Source organism: Castor canadensis, chromosome 15 (assembly GCF_047511655.1).
Source record: "Castor canadensis chromosome 15, mCasCan1.hap1v2, whole genome shotgun sequence".
NCBI classification, from domain to species: Eukaryota; Metazoa; Chordata; class Mammalia; order Rodentia; family Castoridae; genus Castor; species Castor canadensis.
The window spans coordinates 35,485,782-35,504,315 of NC_133400.1; the positions used below are offsets into that span (position 1 = coordinate 35,485,782).

At 41.9% G+C, this 18,534-nt stretch overlaps 1 long non-coding RNA gene across 8 annotated transcripts in view; it reads right to left on the reverse strand.

Moving 5' to 3' along the window:
• Positions 1–1,913: 1,913 nt before the first annotated feature.
• Positions 1,914–18,534, reverse strand: part of LOC141417425 (uncharacterized) — a 43,437-nt gene continuing 26,816 nt past the window's right edge. For all 8 annotated transcript variants that reach the window (XR_012441993.1, XR_012441992.1, XR_012441988.1 and 5 more), the window contains one exon: positions 1,914–3,451. This is a non-coding gene — a long non-coding RNA (uncharacterized lncRNA). The remainder of the gene's footprint in view (positions 3,452–18,534) is intronic.

Genomic DNA, 18,534 nt, shown 5'->3' on the forward strand with positions numbered 1-18,534 from the left:
AGGAGAAATAAAAGGAATAGAAATAGGTAAAGAAACTGTCAAAATATCCCTATTTGCAGATGTTATGATCCTATACCTTAAAGACCCAAAAAACTCTACCCAAAAACTCTTGGACACCATAAACAGGTATTGAAAGGTGGCAGGATAGAAAATCAACTTACAAAAATCATTAGCTTTTCTATAGATCAACAACAAACAAATTGAGAAAGAATATATGGAAACAATTCCATTTATAATAGCCTCAAAAAAAATGAAATACTCAGGAGCAAACTTAACAAATGATGTGAATGACCTCTACAAGGAGAACTACAAACTCCTGAAGAAAGAGATCGAGGAAGACTACAGAAGGTGGAAAAATCTCCCGTGCTCATGGATTGGTAGAATCAACATAGTAAAAATGTTTATACTACTGAAAGCAATCTACATGTTTAATGCAATTCCCATCAAAATCCCAATGACATTCATCAGAGATTGAAAAATCTACCCTAAAGTTCATTTGGAAACACAAGAGACCATGAATAGTCAAGGCAATACTCAGCAAAAAGAGCAATACTGGAGGCATCACAATACCCGATTCAAACTATATTACAAAGCAATAGCAATAAAAACAGCATGGTACTGGCACAAAAACAGAAATGAAGACCAGTGGAACAGAAGAGAGGACACAGATATGAATCCACACAGCTATGCCCACCTTATTTTTGACAAAAGTGTCAAAAACATACGATGGAGAAAAGACAGCCTCTTCAACAAATGTTGCTGGGAAAAGTGGTTATCTGCCTGCAAAAAACTGAAACTAGATACATGTTTATCACCCTGTACTAGTATCAACTCAAAATGGATCAAGGACCTAAATATCAGACCTGAAACTCTGAAGTTAGTACAGGAAAGAGCAGGAAACACTGTGGAAGTAATAGGTATAGGCAAGGACTTCCTCAATAGAACACCAGCAGCTCAGCAACTAAGAGAAAGGATGGACAAATGGGACTTCATAAAACTAAAATGCTTCTGCACAACAAAAGAAATGGTCTCTAAACTGAAGAGCCACCCACATAGTGGGAGAAAATATTTGCCAGGTATACATCAAAGGACTGATAACTAGAATATACAGGGAACTTAAAAAACTAAACTCTCCCAAAATCAATGAACCAATAAAGAAATGGGCAACAGAACTAAACAGAACCTTCTCAAAAGAAGAAATTCAGATGGCCAAAAAAACACATGAAAAAATGCTCACCATCTCTAGCCATAAAGGAAATGAAAATCAAAACCACACTAAGATTCTACCTCACCCCTGTTAGAATAGCCATCATCAAAAACACCAACGTAGAGTGCCTGCTTTGCAAGCAGGAAGTCCTGAGTTCAAATCCCAGTCCCACCAAAAACAAACAAACAAACAAACAAAAAAAACCAAACAAAAAAAAAAAACACACCACCACCAACAGGTGTTGGCGAGGATGTGGGGAAAAAGGAACTCTCCTACTCTGCTGATAGGAATGCAAGCTAGTGCAACCACTCTGGAAAACAATATGGAGGCTTCCTAAAAACTGCATTAAAGATACAGTGGGTACATGGCAATATCAGAGCCCAAAGCAAATTAACTGGGCTCTAGGATTACATGGATGCTTTTTTCATGTGGCCTGGGCATCCTGTTTTACATGCTATTGCCAGTGGCCAGCTGTTTACTTCCCCAAACATGCATGGATTCCACTGGATTTATTGTGTTCTGTCTCTCTTCCCCTTCACCTGCACCCCTCTCTCAATGAGCCTTGCTGAGGTGTAATTCTGCTGGGACAAGGCTTTTGTGTGAAGCCAACTAGTGTAGAACCAAGGCAGCCATAGAGTATGTGATCCAGACGTGGAGCGGAGACCTCACACCAGTAAGAACACACAGGCACACAAAATTCTGAACAATCAATTTATTTGAAGTCGATGCAAGCAACCACATTCTAAGGAGCGATGCAACAAAGCATGCATTTTAAGGGACATTATAGTTTAGAACTGGAATGTCTCCCAAAGGCCAGGTGCTGAAGACTTGTTCTCCAGCTGGTGGCAACTTTAGGAGGTGGGGCCTGGCTGTAGGAAGTAGGTCACTGGGGGCATGCCTTGAGGGGACTGAAACATCTGAAACCATGAGTAAAATCAATCTTCTCTCCTTTACGTTATTTTTCTCAGATATTTTGTCACAGTGATGAGAAGCTGACTAACACAGGGAAGGGAAAACTTCATATCAGAATTGCCAGGGAAACAGGTGCTGGGGGGAAAATGTACTTGAACTCTCCTGAATGTCCTTGAACTCTTCTTTTTCACTGGGGCACTCCAGTCCATTGTTCATGCCAATATCTTCCTGCATGTGGGACAGTAGTGATTCCTGATGCCTAATTTGATTTAGGTATTACAGTTTTGAGTCCCATAGGAAGAAACATTACTTCTTTTTCAGTTCTATCTCTTTTGGGTGGGACAGTACTGGGGTTTTGAACACAGGACCTCACCTCTATCACTTAAGCCATGCTCCCAGCCCTTTCAGTTCTCTCTCTTCCTCTCTTTCTGGTACTGGGGTTTGAATTCAGGGCCTTGGCACACCTCCAGCTCTTTTTGCTTTAGCTATTTTTCAAATAGGGTCTGACATTTTTGCCCTGGGCTGGCCTGAACCTCAGTCCCTTCTACTTAGGCCCCCTGTGTAGCTGGGATGACAGGAGTATAACACCATGTCTGGCTGGTTGGTTGAGATGGGGTCTCTTTAACTTTTGGCCCAGGAGTGGCCTCAAACCACCATCCTCTTGATCTCTACCTCCTGAGTAGCTGGGATTACAGGTGTGAGCCTCTTTTGATTCTATATACATCAGGAGAAAACCTTAGCTTGGTGCCATTATATATTTAAGACCTCTCTTAGTTGCTAAATCTCCCTTTTAAACAAGGTCCTTTTTCAGATCTCACGCTTAGAGTATTTCACTAATGTACTTGCTGTGTTTGTGTTTATTTCACATGACAAGTAACAGGCTTTCCACTATTGGTGGTGATAAAGGTGAAATTTCCCCTCTTAAATTTGTTTATAATTAAAAAGTAGGCGATTTAATTCTCTTAAACATAAAGTAAACAATAGCATAGGGAGAGAGCTCTTAAGGCAACTGTGTAAAGGTCGTTTCCAAATCTCTGATGTTTGGGGACAGTGATCACACAGCTCTGTCATGGCTTCCCTTCCTCACACAGCTCTTGGAAGGACAGCGAGACAGGACAGGCAGTGCGGCCTTCCTGGCTGGACTCCAGCAGCACTTTCTGGACTTCTCATGGGTTTAATCATCTCCCAATTAAGCACAACAGTTGTGAGATGCGTACCAATTTAAACCACACAATAAAACCTGGAATGCAGTCCTGGGAGTTGTGGGCCCATGGTTTCTGAACAGTAGATGGCAGGGAAACTGCTGAGCTGGGTATTCCTTCCCAGTTAAACCTGAAAAACAAAAACCAAAAATAACATAAAGCAAAAACTGTCCCACATGTAATGAATACTTTCCCATCTCCACATACACGTTCTCCAAACTTTGACCCCCCGACCCAGATGCAGAGATGGAGAAGAAGTTTCCCACTGAGGCTGCCCTGCTTCCCAGGCTGTGGAATGTGTTCTGGTAGCAGAGATGACTCTCCCCTCACCAGACTCTCCCACGATGTGCACAGTAGACAGCATCAAGTCATTGCAGAAGTCTCGGTTGAAATCTCAAATGAATATGACTGTTTGGAGACATAGCCAGTGTGTGCCAAGCTTGCAGTGGTCACTGCAGCACGATTACAAGGAAGGGCTTGGCAAAGAAGACTGAAGAAAATAAATTTAGGTCAATGACAACGGGGACAAAAGATACCATAAATGGATCTATAAGACAGGTCATGATCAGGGAGACTGGGACATATCCAACAGATCAAAGGTCACAATGCAACATGCGCGCGTGCGCGCGCGCGCACACACACACACACACACACGCATAACTGACAAATCTGTAAGACAAATAACCCGATAAAAAAATGGGCAAAGTGTTTGAATAAGCAAATCATAAGGAGGAAATACAAATAGCCAATAAACGTGACAATCTCCTTTCAAATAAGAGATACGTACATTAAAATAAAGGAATAAAGGGGCTACTTCACACCGATTAAAGCAGTCAGCATTTTCCCATCTGATATTACGAGTTGGTGAGGTTGGAGGAAACAGGACCTTCGAAACTCCAGTCTACAGAGCAAGTCAATCCCATGAATTCAATGGTAAAACTGTGTGTTCTGTGACCTATTAATGCCACCTATGCGTAAAACCTAGAGAAGCCCCCAGGTGCACAAGTCACATACTACAGTGACATTTCTAATAGTGGAAAACTGGAAAAACAAATGCTCCTGAGTGGGAAGAAAGCTAAATAAGGCATAGCATAGGCACATAAGGAACATTCTGAAACAATGAACACAAGCCAGGGAGCTCTAGATGGATTAATACGGAAGGAGCCTTGAGAAGTAGTAAGGAATGAAAAGGCCAGCTCAGAAGATGTATACAATATTGTACCTAGATGGGGGAAATCTTTAAAAACAGTGCTATCTGGCCACTTAATGCTGTCAACTTGCATGTACTGTGCTTAAATGCATAAAAACACTTAAGAGCATGCAGACTAACCTGGCAACAGTTACTGGAAGGGCAGAGGGCACTGGGGGAGGGGAAGGAAAAATGGGAACCTGTATTGGGGGGATGGGTCTGAGGTGACTTTACTGTTTCTGGAATGTTCTAATATTTTTCAGGAAATTGTTATTTATGTATGACTTGAGTAACTTAAATACTGCAACACAAAAGCTGAAAGGCCTTTAAGAAGGCCAAAGAGAAGTCATCCAGCAGGGTAGGGGGTGTCGATTATTACTGAATTCCTGAGAGCAGGAACTGTCCTAAAGTCATCATGTGGAGGGCTGCCCATGGGCCCCACCTATGTGACGACGCAAGGCTCACAGGCTCCTGGTTGCCCTTATTCCATATGGGAACTTGCTCACTACCAACACTCCAGCTACAGTCTAGGACCCTTGCAGGAGGGAACTGAAAAAGAGAACAGGTGTGCAAGTGAGGGCTCTTTCTTTGCTTCGTACTACATTGCTACATCCACATAGCATGTTAGCAGCCAAAACAAAGTCCCCTAACTTGGGCTCCTGGTAATAATATAGCAAAATAATACAAAGTGACCATGACTCCTCAGCTTCTAAGATGGAGGTCTGAAATCTGCAGTGTTTTCTCAATACCCACCACTTGGTAAAACACACAGCTATTAGACAGCAGAATCTCTTCCTAAATGCCTTGAAATTCATGTCCTTTTTAATTGCACAGAATTCATGTCACTTGTGTGAAAAAGCTATAAACATACACAATCGTAAAAACCCACTTAGACATCCAGAACAAAATCAATGCCGTATTATTTTAGTTTATTATTCCTGGTAGAGTTCCGGCTGGCCTTCCTACTTTGATATTTATTTATACCAAAGAAGTGAAAGAACATAAATGTCACACTTGGGACAGCACTGATGCTGGAATCAAGTAGAATACATACAGCATCTGCCTTAATTTAAAAAAATGAAAGCAGTCTTTGCAAATCAGCCTCACACAATATAGGACAAAGCTGAAGGTCACTGTATTATTCATTTAAAAGGCACTGATAAGGATTGAAATTAAGGTTCCCGAGATGTGAAGAACTGTTAGCTCATGTAAGCGGCTTGTTCCTTAACGAGGGATGAGACTGGGGTGGGGGAGGGATGATGAACAGCATAGAGAAGCCACTCCATGCACCCCAGCTTTGTCATTCTCTGCCCCGTGGAACCTCTAAGCTCTTTATTCAAGAGGTCCTCGGCTGTTCACAACTTTGCTGCTCTTATGAAAAATTAATGATTGCTTTCCCTTCAACAGAAAACTGTCTTATTTTGCAGCAGATTAACAAAGAGGAGTCAGTGTGGAAGTGAGTCCCTCAGCAGGAGAAGCTTCGCTCACACCAATCCATTTATGGCTGGGGGAAAAGAGGCCCTGTTAGTTCAAGGAGAGCCCGTAAACAGATAGTGTGCAGTCTGATACAGACGTAGAACAAGGACTGCATCCCTCACAAAAGGGACATGCCCACAAAAACAGCCTGCCCGACAGAAGGCTGACCCATGCCCTGCTCGCTGACTCCTTTACCGCCACACTGAGGGCCATGCTGGGTTTGCAAGCTATTGTCAGGCAAGTGGATGGCCTGCTAGGGGTCACAGGTGAGAGCAGTTATCTCCTGTGCACTTGCCAGAGCCAAATAGAGAGGATGCTTTTAGATTAGCTGCCAAGGCTCAGCAACACTTCTGAAACATCACCATTCAGTACTGCATCCCCTGTGAATGGTAGAGACTGGACAGGAATGTGCTTGTTCCAAAATGATTTACCAAGATGAGCAGAGAGTATGGAATTTCAAAAATTGCTCAGGTCCTGTCCTATTAATATCCAGTGTGGTCATCTAGGTAATTTCTGGTGAAATTCCATTTCCATTATTTGAAAGACCTACATTCTTTTGCCACTTTACCTATTCATTTCACCTCTCCCCTTGGGGCTGAAGAAATTGAAGCCAGAGAGAGGTTATGTCTATTACTGGTCAGTAAGTAGTGGGACTGGTCTGACACTCAGCTCTCCTCCGCTGAGCCATATCGATGCTCACGGTGCCCATCCTCATGTCCCATCGAGATACCCGATCAGCCAGGGATTGTGGCAGTACAAATCACAAGATATTTGGCAAGATCAAAGGGCCCAGTTCTCTCTCACTATTAGAATGGCTAGAACAAAAAGAAGATAACAAGTGCTGGTGAGGCTGTGGAGAAAAGGGGAACTCGTGCACTGTGGGTGGGAGTGTAAACTGGCACAGCCACTATGGGGAACTGTATGGAAGGGCCTCAGAAAACTAAAAATAGAAGTATCATGTTATGATCCAGCAATCCACTTTGGGTTATATGTGCAAAAGAACTGAAATTAGCACACTGAAGAGACATCTACATTTTCATGTTCACAAAAGTCAAGATATGGAAGCAACCTGTGTTCATGAACAGATGGATGGATAAAGAAAATGTGTATACACGCAACAGTGGGAAATCCTGTCATTTGGGACAAAATAAGTGGACATAGAGAACATTATGTTAAGTGAAATTAATCAGGTACAGAAAGACAAATGCTGCACAATCTCACTCATCAGAAATCTAAAAATGTTGAACTCAGCAGAGTAAAAGGATGGGTACCAGAGCCTGGTCTGGGGTTGGGCAGAAAGGGAAAAAGAAAGAGAAAAAGGAAGTGTTGCTCAGAGGGGACAAAATTTCAGTTAGGAATACCTTCAGTGATCTAATGCACAGAATGGTGACTAAAATAATAATGCATTGAATATTTAAAGACCGACAAAACATTTGGCTTTTTTACCATAAAAATAATAAATAGGTGATGAACTAAATTTGTTAGCAATATAAACATACATGAAAACCTCACATTGTGCCCCATGAAGATATAATGTCTATAACTCTTGGTTGTCAATCTTTAAATAAAAAGATGAAGGGGTCACTAGCCTGATGCTAAATGCACAGAATGAGTGAATTCTAGCAACACACATATGGAAAAAACACTGCTAGGCCTTGGGCTTCTGGAATTTACAGACTAGCAGGCAACTGCCACCAATCAAACTGTTACCCAGATAGCTACACGATCACACTTATCAAGGGCCAGACTGTGGGTATGTATCTGTCTTCTGTGGGGTTACTGATTTTTAAGCATTTGGATAAGCATGCTCTGAGCCTTGATGGCCAAAAGGGTGTAATGGAGAATCTATAACAGAAAGACAGTTTTGTATTGATCGTCGTGCTCAGCAGTGTTTGCATTTGTCTACTATTCCCAATCATTGGTGGCATATGAAATGACAATTAGAGAAGTCAGCTGCTCTTTAACTTGAATTCATTTTTCAGAGATCACTGAGGGTACAATGTCTCCCCTTGTCTGCAAGAATCTGAAGACAGCTGAGGGCAAATGCTCTCACCTCTGTAGTGTGACTTTTCCTTTCTGAGCACTGCTGTAGGACGGTAGGATGAGCTGTGACTTATTTGATCTTTGCAACAATCCCACGAGGCATGTACTATTTGTTATTACCCCATTTCTCAGATGAGGAAACTGAGAAACAATGAGTTTTAGTGACTTGACTCATGGTTCTACTTAGCAGGTGGTAGAACTGGGATTCGAAGTCTGAAGAGAGATGTTATTTAAGATAATTTTTAAACATATGAGATTCATTTTCAGTATAATTATAGGCATCAAATCCCAATAACTAAAAAAAATTCAGGAGGAAGAGCCATGAACAAACACTTTCAAAGATTAGGCAATGAAAAGCAAAGTCAATTCTTGCTTTTAAATCTATTACAAGGCTTTTACCACTGTCAACATTTTATTATTAGATGTCAAAAAATCATTACCATCACAGCAAAGCATTTCACAATGACGTAAAAATGAACTTTGCTCTTTAAGGAAAATGCTATAAATATGCACAAAAGGATTTTTTTCCTTGTAGAAATGGCAATCAGTCAATAAATCAGAAAGTCATATGTTAGTTTCATCTCTTCTCCTACGATTTTACCCATGCAGATTTAGCAAGACTTGTAATCATAATCATTTTAATGAGAACAGAAGTCTGTGGGAAGCCTACAGTGATGTCTAAAACTTAAAACTTGTGCCTGACAAAATAAATAAATCATAAGGTCAAAAGACAAGCTATAAATTGGGAATAAATATTTACAACATACCTAGTAAACAAGAACATTAACCAGATATTATGAAGAATTCCTACAAATCAATAAGATAATCATCTCAAGAGCAAAAACCATAAATAATATATTCAAGAATTTCACAAAAAAGGAAAATCAAGTGGCCAATAAACATGGAAGGAGGTGGAGCCTCATTAATAATTAGGGGAACACAAATTAGAATCACAAAATGGTTCCTATTTCAGATGGGCAAAATTTTTAAGTTCACCAACACTAGGTATTGGCGTATGAGGAGAAATGAATGCTCTCTACACTGTTGCTGGAAGTACAAATGGCCCAGCAATTGGAGATATTTTGGACCTGCCTTGTGATATGAAAAAATGATCAAATTCTATGAAAATTCTTAAAATTATTCTTGAAATTATCTGCTCAGAGAAATACTTGTCCAGATGCACTGGGGATATGGACAAGGCATTCACTGTAGCACAGTTTGAAATAATGGAAAACCAGACACGATCTAAGTTTTCACCACAAAGGAACAGATAACCAACTGTGGTACAGTCAGGTGATGTAACCACTCAGGAAAGGAATCGGATTGAAATATATTCAAATGCACAGAGCTCAAAAACAATATTGAGTGAAAATGATTACAAAACTAAATATAGCGTGCTGTCACTAAGATAAATATAAAAAATATATACAAGCATGTATTTTAAGGAAATGCATATGTGCATGTAGGAATGTAGAAACTGGGCTGGAAGGTACACATAGAGTTCAGAATAGTGGTTATTTCTGAGGAGTGAGGGAAGAGACTGAGTTTAGAGAGATAAAGGAGGATTATATCAATAACATTATTTTTTAAATAAGGGAGAGTTCATTCATATATCACTTGCATAATTTTAAAAATATTATATATAGAGAGAAAATGACACATTTTCTATATACATAGAAAAAAAATGTACCAGTGATTAATTCCAGGTGGTGAGAATTTGTCTGATTGGTCTTCTCCCTTTTTTTTAAAAAATGATCTTATACAGTTTCAATATAAAAAGGTGTAATTTAAAAATCAATAGAATACAACTTGTAAATTTCAGCTGAACCTGTAATGTCATATTCTACCTCTTGTGATTGACTTTATTTTTGTCTTATGCAATTATGCTCTCATAGAAAGATAAATTAGAGTCAGAACACTTCAATCCTTCATTTGTTCTAACACAAATGGACAAAATGTATTTGGACAAAATATTTTCTTGTCTAAGGATACTTTGAATGTAGGAAAATATATGTTTCACGCATTATGAATGACACTATTGGGAAGGCTTCAAGTTCATGGGTTGCAACCATTTCTTGGAACCACACAAAGATGTTGTGCCTTCGGTTTTAAATAACAATGTCAACAAAGACTTTATAACTCTTTGTCACTCTGTCAGTTGTATTTAAAAAGCACAATAGTGTAATGGTTTAGAGTTTAAATGCCCCAAACAGTGACTTGTTCCTATTTAAATTTAAACTTAAAATAACTAAAACTAAATACAATTAAAAACTGAGTTCCTGGAGACCTAGACACATGTCAAAGTTGAAGAGCCACTTGTGGCACAGGTGGGGGACATTTCTATCATGGCCCAAAGTTCTCTTGCACAGCACTGTTAAAGCATGGATTCTAGAGCCAAAGTCTATGGAGTCCCAGCCCTGCCACTTGAACTACTTAGCCATGAGCAATTTAAGAAGCTATTTGTGCTTGGATGGCTTCATCTCTAAAATGAGGAAAATCATAACGCCATCCTTGCTGGGTTGTTGTGTGGATTAAATGATTTGATGAAGAGCTGTAAAGCTTATATTAACCTAATGGGTGTCATGTAAGTAGGAAGCTGCTGTTACCTCTCAGCTGCTTGACTGATGGAGGGAAAGTGGCCTGTGGCCCTCATTTCTCCTTTCCAGTGCCTCAGGATATGGCCAAGGGAGAAGTGATGCTCTGGTCACTAAGAAAGGATCTTTGCTCTCTTGTGGGCCAGATGCTTAGTGTGACTATGAATGTTCATGTAGCATTGGGCCAAAGTTACCAAACTGAGTGCCCGTTGTGTGTCAGGCACTGTTCTGCTCAGTGGAGATCTTTCATTGCACAGAATGAAAAGGATCTCTAGCCTGGAAGAACTTCCATCCCAGAGAGGAGGCAGGAAGTACTGTGGGGAGACAGAGGAAACCCACAGAACTCTGAGTTGGGGAGGGGCAAAGCTGTGATTTAGAATAGGGTCCAGGTTCATGAGCAGCTTATGTGCAGGAGATGAGATAATACCAGGAAGGGTGTGGCAGGCAGTTCAGGAGACACTGAAGTGAGAGCAGCAAAGAAGGCAGAGGCCAGAGTGGAGTGGAGGAGAGGAGAGGGGAGGGGAGGGGAGGGGAGGGGAGGGGCAAGCTTGGATGGCCAAGAGGGCAGGGAAGCAAAAGTGGACAGACCTAAGCTATCAGAAGGACTTGGCTCCCACTCAGCCAGAGATGGGATCTTTGGGTGCTTTTGAGAAGAGGAGTGACATGACCTGACTTCATTCCAGGGGTGGAGCAGTGGTGAGGAGGCCTGCAGTGATTTCAGTGGCAGGCTGAAATCAGCCTGCCATGACATGTGTCAACCTTGACATGTGTCTAAGTCTCCAGGAACTCAGTTTTTAATTGTATTTTGCTTTAGTTATTTTAAGCTTCTGGAAGGTGGCAGCAGGAAACGGGTGAGAAGTGGTCAGCTGAGACTTTAAAGCTATGCTGACAGATCAGATGTGGCACACGGAGACAGGAGTGAGAATCTGCAGATATCTTTTATTTGTTTACTTATTTATTTATTTGTGACAGGACTTGGCTATGTAGCCAGGCCGGCCTTGAACGCGAAATCCTCCTGCCTCAGCTTGCTGAGGGTTGGGATTACAGGTGTGCATCACCACCCCCAACAATACAGATACGTCTTTAAAACTTGTCTGCTGTCTGTATTTTACTACTTTGAACCAGAAGCACAAGCCAAAGACTTGTGCTTGTTACTGAGAAATGATCCACCAGGTTATATTAAGTGAAAAGAAGGAGAAAAGTGTTCATTGAGTGCACCTTTTATCTAAGAAAGAGAAGAATACAAATAGGAAGATACATTTTCTTACATAATAGAAAAAGAACAAATCATATTTTAGAATGCTTATTTATAAGGAATGAGAATGAGAGAATGTTAGACTACAAATATACTTTGTTCTGTAGATCTGACTTTGCAATTTATAAAATATAAAATATTTTATAGTCATAAAATAAAATAAATTGAAAAAGAAATTATTACAAATGTAAAGTAAAATAAAAAAGTACATAAATGGTTTGTGATCTAGCCATGCACAGAGGAATTGTTCTTAGTGATTCTATAAAACAGAAATTTGACAGTAATCCCTGTGGACTAGACCTAAAAGACAAAGAAAAAAAAAGGCTGGGATTTCTCCTTAGTCATATTGCTTATTGTAGTTTTGAGTAATTTTTGGAGGCTGATTTTATTAACATGGGATCTAGCAAATTTGTAATTTCATTGGGATTATTGAGAATTGGGATTTTCAACATAAGAGAAGGGAGATACTTTGTGGATATAAGATCCATGAATTAGAGTAAAAACATTGGTTATCTTGAAGTTGAATTGGACAGATCATAATGGATTAATTATTTTTTTAGAAAGCAAAGTTTCTTGTTCACTGTAAGTAGGACCAGAAGCCCAGATTGTGGTCTCTAAATAATATTGCCTACTATAAGGATCCAGGGATCCTAAGAGGAAGGTTGATTCCTGGTCTAGGGCAGATATATGCAAGATGAGCCTGGACATAACAGAAAGCAAGGAAGCTCTCAAGAGAATCTTGGTCATGTCAAAAGCACTCCAGAGCCGACTTGATTAGACTCCCATGGGCCAAAGATAGAACATAAACATCAATTAATAAAGTAACTGTAATCAATATATAAAACATATTTAATATATAGCCTCTTAGTAATATTAACAGTAAAATAAAAGATCCTGTAACAACTCATTGTTTTAAAAGCTGGTAGATAAAGGGAAATCCACACCACAGACCCACCTTTTCAATATGCACTGTGCCCACGGAAGCCAAATAGATGAAGAGGACCACATTCTCTTTACGGAATATTTTAGTTAGTAAGTGAATTTTTTAAATGATGGAATGAAAACATTACCTCTTTGTAATCCCTAATAGTGAATGGATATAATAAAGACTTTACTTTGAACTTCTTGGTAGAGAAATAAGACACTATCTATGAAATAGTTTTGCTGTCCCTCCAAAGGTGACAACAATCACAAACCCCCCATTTCCAATACAGTGCACAGGAAATAGTGGATGCAGAGGAACAAGTTGAATGATGCCATAGGGATGCAATGGGGACAGTTTATGAAGCAAACTTCCAGGACTCTTTAACAACAGCAATACTGCCAATAGAACAATCAAAATGGAAGAGGGGGAGTGGGAGAGCAGAAGTTGAGGGAGCAGAAGAGGGAGAGGGATAGGAAAAGAGACTTGAGGAACAACAACGAGTTATACACATGCTAGCTGAGATTCCAATTCAAACAACAACCACAAATAAAACAATTGAAACAAGACAATCAGTTAAAGGTAAGCACTGAGCTTAGACACAATGATAAGTCCTATTGTTTTTTGTTTGCATTCTTTCTCTGTTAATTTCTTTAGGAATAATAATGATATCATGGTTATGTTCTTTTATTTTAGAGACACAGGCTGGAAGAATCACAGATGCAATTCTGGGAAGGGTTTGTGGAATAAGACTGACCCAGGAGTTGATAATTATTGAAGGTGGTGGTGGGTGTGTAATTCCTTTTCATGATAATTTTGGTCCTGCTGATGTTGCTGCCTCCTCTGATTAGAAGCTATCTCCTTTGAGTTTCTCTCCTCCTGTTGTCCGTCATTCAGCCCACAAGCAGATCCCAGAAATTAGATGCTTGGAGTATATCCTAGGCTTTTTCTCTCCATCTTCTTACCCATCACCTAGTCTCAACCACCCCACTGCTCAGCTATGGGGTGCTCATGTCATAGTCACTCAGCAGAGTTTCTGCCTCAGTCTTCTCATGGGAGGAGAGCAAGTGTAATAGGAGGAACTATGTTTGGACTTACATGGTGAGAAGTTCACTAGAGAAGATGCAGTGGCACGCTCGGGAACAGCGAATGTGTGTCAGCAATATGTGAGTAGTATGGAGTGTCAAGCAGCTCAAGAGGACAGGGGCTGGTGAGCTAAGCAGGGACAAGGGACAGAAGACTGTGAATGTCATGTGAGTTTCATGTTAGCCCAACGGTGAGAGCCAGGAGTGGAATTCTGAACAGGAGTGACATATAGGATGTGCAGGCCAGGAAAACTCTGCTCTGCCGGCAACTGGATTCATACCTGACAGGCCAGTTAGGAGGTGGCTGTAACATTCAGGTGGGAGAAAAATGGGTGGCTGCGATAGGGAGGTGGCAATGGGAATGGAGAGGTGGCGGGCGCCTGTAGAACAGACAGTGGAAATGCTTTGGCGGGTGGCTGAATACGCACACAGTGAGCTAGTGCCCTTGGGATGTAGAGCCATAGGACAGGGCATTTAGAAGGTGGGGGGGATTAGGTGGAGGCACAAGGAGTCAAGTGACACACCTGGAAGTGCTCATGTGGCCACTGGTGGGAAACTCAGGCAGAGGCACAGCAGGCAGCTGGATGTTTGAGAGAGTCTAAGCAAGTGGACCCACATAACAGAAATGTACATTGATGTGCTAGCTGCAGCCCAAAGCAAATATTTAAAGAAACTGATTTTAGCAGATTCCACAGCAAATAGCAACAAAGCAATCTTAGGTAGTGAATGTGGGAGCACTTGAGTAGTTTTAGAAAGAAGCAGCTCAAACTGGCTTTCGACTCCCTCCCTCTTCTTCCTTCTTTCTCCCTCCCTTCCTGTTCTTACCTGTTAAAATAAATATTTGTGAAGAGTTTACTACGGAATAGACATTGTGTTCACACACAATGATGAGTAAGAATGGATATGACTATAACAGGTCTGTCATTTGCCCTCTTGGATCTTACAATCTATTATGGAAGACAGACATTAGACAAATGCTGCACAAATCATTTAATTACCAAACTGTGGCAGTCCTAAGGAGAGGTGCATGGTAGAGAGAGCTGCAGACAGAGCCTTAGGAAAGCTTCTTTGTGAGGTGTTGACTTAAGTGAAAAATGAAGATTTTACATATGAAGTGAACCGGAGGTCCCTTCTAGGCAGGTGACTTCTAGGCAGAGTTTCAGCCTGCGCAAAGGGTCAGGGGCAGGGGAGAGCACTTAGAAACTGAAAGAAAGTCCCTGGGGCTGGAGAACAGAGAAAAAGGAAAACACAGACGAGGCTGGAGAGGCAGTGGGGTCAGCACATGCAAGACCTCCTAGGCTATGTTAGCAGTGTAGTTCTTCTTGAATACTAAGTGGGGAGCTATGGAAAGATTTGAAGTAAGGAGACATAGGATCATATTCACATCTTAAAACTACAAGTCTTCCTGCAGTGTGAAGAATCATGGATGAAGGGAAGCCAATGAGAAAGCATCGACAGTATTCTAGGTGAGAGATGACAATGTCTGGGTACAGACGTGGCAATAAAGATACAAAGGAGTGGGTGGAGCCCAGATGGGTTTTAACTGGAAACATCTCTGGGACATGCTAGTGACTGGGCTATGAGTGAAGGAGACAGCAGCCAAGGGTGGCAGTTATATTCACCCAGTATTGATGTTTCCCCACAGTTGAGATGAAAAGACTGAGTTAGGATATGGTGGGAGAGCTATGGAAGCAAAGGGTCAGAGAACTCCGCAAAGGGCTATTTGTGTCACCCCAGAACAAACATGCTCAGAATCTGCTGAGATGAACATGTGCTGAGAACCAGCTTATGGATGGTGTGTGGGATTATGGAGTGTTGGCTAGACAGCCAGACACTGGTGCCATAGCGTTTGACCTAGCAGTTAGAAGGGAGGAAAAGGGCCAAGGTGGGCCAGGTAGGGAGCCCGTCCTGCAGGACAAAGTTATGTGGCAGCTTTCAAACCCTTGTAACATCCAAAAATCCATGCAGAAAACTCCATGTGTCTTATACGATACCAGACACAAGTATTTCTTATATTCACATTAGCTACTGACCATACTCATTTCACGGACATCTTTTTCTAACAGAACTGTGGTCTTGGCAAGCAATTGATTCCTACAACTGCTGGAACTTATACCTAGGAATTTTAAATATTCCTCATCGATAGGTTCCTTCATCTAAACTTTTCTTAAATAATAAAACAAATTCCTATTGTGGTACAAGAGTGGTGAATCACAATGTATAATTAGCTCTTAAATAAATAACTGGGTCATGGTTGCTCAGGAACCCTTTGCAGGTGGCTGCCATGTGACACCATTCAGGTTTGCAGTTTTGCAATTGATGTTGGTCCTCAGAGAGTGAGACATGTGCAATGTCTCAGGCTCAGAGGCACAAGAGTAGCAGAAAATAAACTGTTTTGAGACCCCATCCTCAAGGTGGGTGTGGTTGCACATGACTGTGATCCCAGCACTCAGGAGACTAAGGCTGGAGAACTTTGAGTTCAAGGACAGTGTGGGCTACATAGTGAGAGCCTGCTCTACAGAGAGGGAGAGAGAGAGACCCCATCCTCGGCAACCCAGGACGACACAGCTTGTAATATTTTTTTTTGTTTCTTTTTCTGGCATACTGTTAACGCTGCCAAGGGGGAAGGGAGTGGGCACACTCTTTTGCTCTGTGTATTTTTCTGTCATTTGCATTTTCAAAATAAGAATTCTATTAATGTAACTTTTTTAAATGGGAAAAATGAATACTCTTCTTTTCCCTAGATTCCTCTCGCTATACCTTAATGCTATCTCACTGAAGTTTACAGAAAGCAATTGGTGTCCAGGTTCTGGGAAGGAACGCATCCATGCTGGAGGACAGTGATGAAATACCCCTCATATTTTTTTCTAAAGTAAGTTACTGAGTGCTTCGAAAGGATTTGAGGCCACATTGTGTGAGTCCTTGGGGACCTCACGGGACAGTGTGCATATTCTAATGACACTCTCACCTCTGCTTTACCTGAAAGGTACAACCTTCATGAGGAGGGGTGGGGGGTGGGGGGGGTGGCGCAGCAGGAGCTTTCCTGCCTAAGAGACCATGCATAGAGAAGGTCTCTGCCCTACTTGCAATGGGGGTCTTGACGCTGCCTGGCAGGTCACACATCCCATCTTTTTTCATGAGCCTTGGAAGGTGGCATTTGCTAACCTTTAATGTGCACATGACTGAGCCTCACATAGACCTTTCTAAACAGCAAACAAGGGAAAACAGCATCTCCTTAAATTCAGAGTGAGAGCAGCACATCAAGAGCATCCATCCTGTGAGTAGGGATACTGAAAATGTTAAGTGACATCTCCAAAGGAGATTCTGAATAAAAAAAAGGAAAGCATTGGTGACATATTGATGAAGCCTCAGGGGCAGAGCATCTTCTGATTCTTCACACCCACTCTCTGCTGTTCATCACCATGCTTAGCCAGGCTGCAGACTGCATGGCGGCCTCCCTGGCCCTCTGGCCTGTGGTTGGGGCTGGTGGAGCCCAGCAGGGATCACAGGATAGGAAGGAGAGTCAGGCTCTCACTCCTTGACCTCTCTCTGGGTGAGTCACACAGGTCTGGCTGTGTCCCCCCTCATTAGTCTTGTGTGTGTCCAGGTCTGGGGTGGCCAGAGATGTCTACAGGAGTGCTGCTGTCCCTGTCTCTGTGGCTCCCGGGCCCTGGCCAGGCTTTGAAAACATTTTCTTTATTTAATTCTCCTCAAATCACTCAGTTATGAGTATGGCTTTTTTTTTTTTTTGCCAAGTCCCAGAAATACGTCAGAGAGCTCTCATTAGGGTTGGGGTCCTGAAACAAAGATTTTTTTTTTTTTGCAGTGGCAGTACTGGGCTTAAATTCAGGGCCTCAAGATAGCCAGTATCCAGCACTTGAGCCACGGCCTAGCCACTCTTTGGCCTTAGTTGCTGTTCAGCCAGGGTCCCGTGTTCTTCTTAGGTCAGCCTGGACCATGATCCTCGGATGTATGACTCCCATGTAACTGGGATCACAGACACACCCCACCACATCTGGCTTGTTGGTTGAGATGGGGATCTCACTATAACATTTTGCCTAGTCTGGCCTCAAACGGTGATCCTCCTGATCTCTGTTCCTGAGTAGCCAGGATTTATTTATTTATTTATTTTTACCTTTTTCTGAGACAAGATCTCATTGTTTTCAAGCTATCCTCAAACTCAAGATTCTTCCCCTCTGAATGTTTGGAATACAAGCATGTGCCACCATGTCATTACGACATTTGTCATAATTTTTGCACTGTCCACTATCCCTTGCTCTCCAGCACTGCCCAGCATCTGAACTGACCCTCTTGTCTAGGGATTTCCTTCTCTTGGGAGTTGTGATAGGAGGAGGAAACCAACGACTCCATGGAAACCAGAAGCTCATTTCCCCAGCCTTCCTTGCAGGTAGGGCTCAGATACAATCCAGCTCAACCACTAAGGTGGCCTCTGACCACTGGCATGACCTGCCTCATGCAGGGGCTGCAGGGAACCCAGTTAGGCTGGGGCAGCAGCAGCACTGTGGGCCTGTGATGGCAGATTCCAGAGGGAGCGGTAGTCTTATGTGAGGCTTGTGGTGGGGGTGTGGCGCCTGGTGGAGTCTGTGTGAACAGTGGGGAGAGTTGGTTCTCTGCAGAGATTTCCTGTA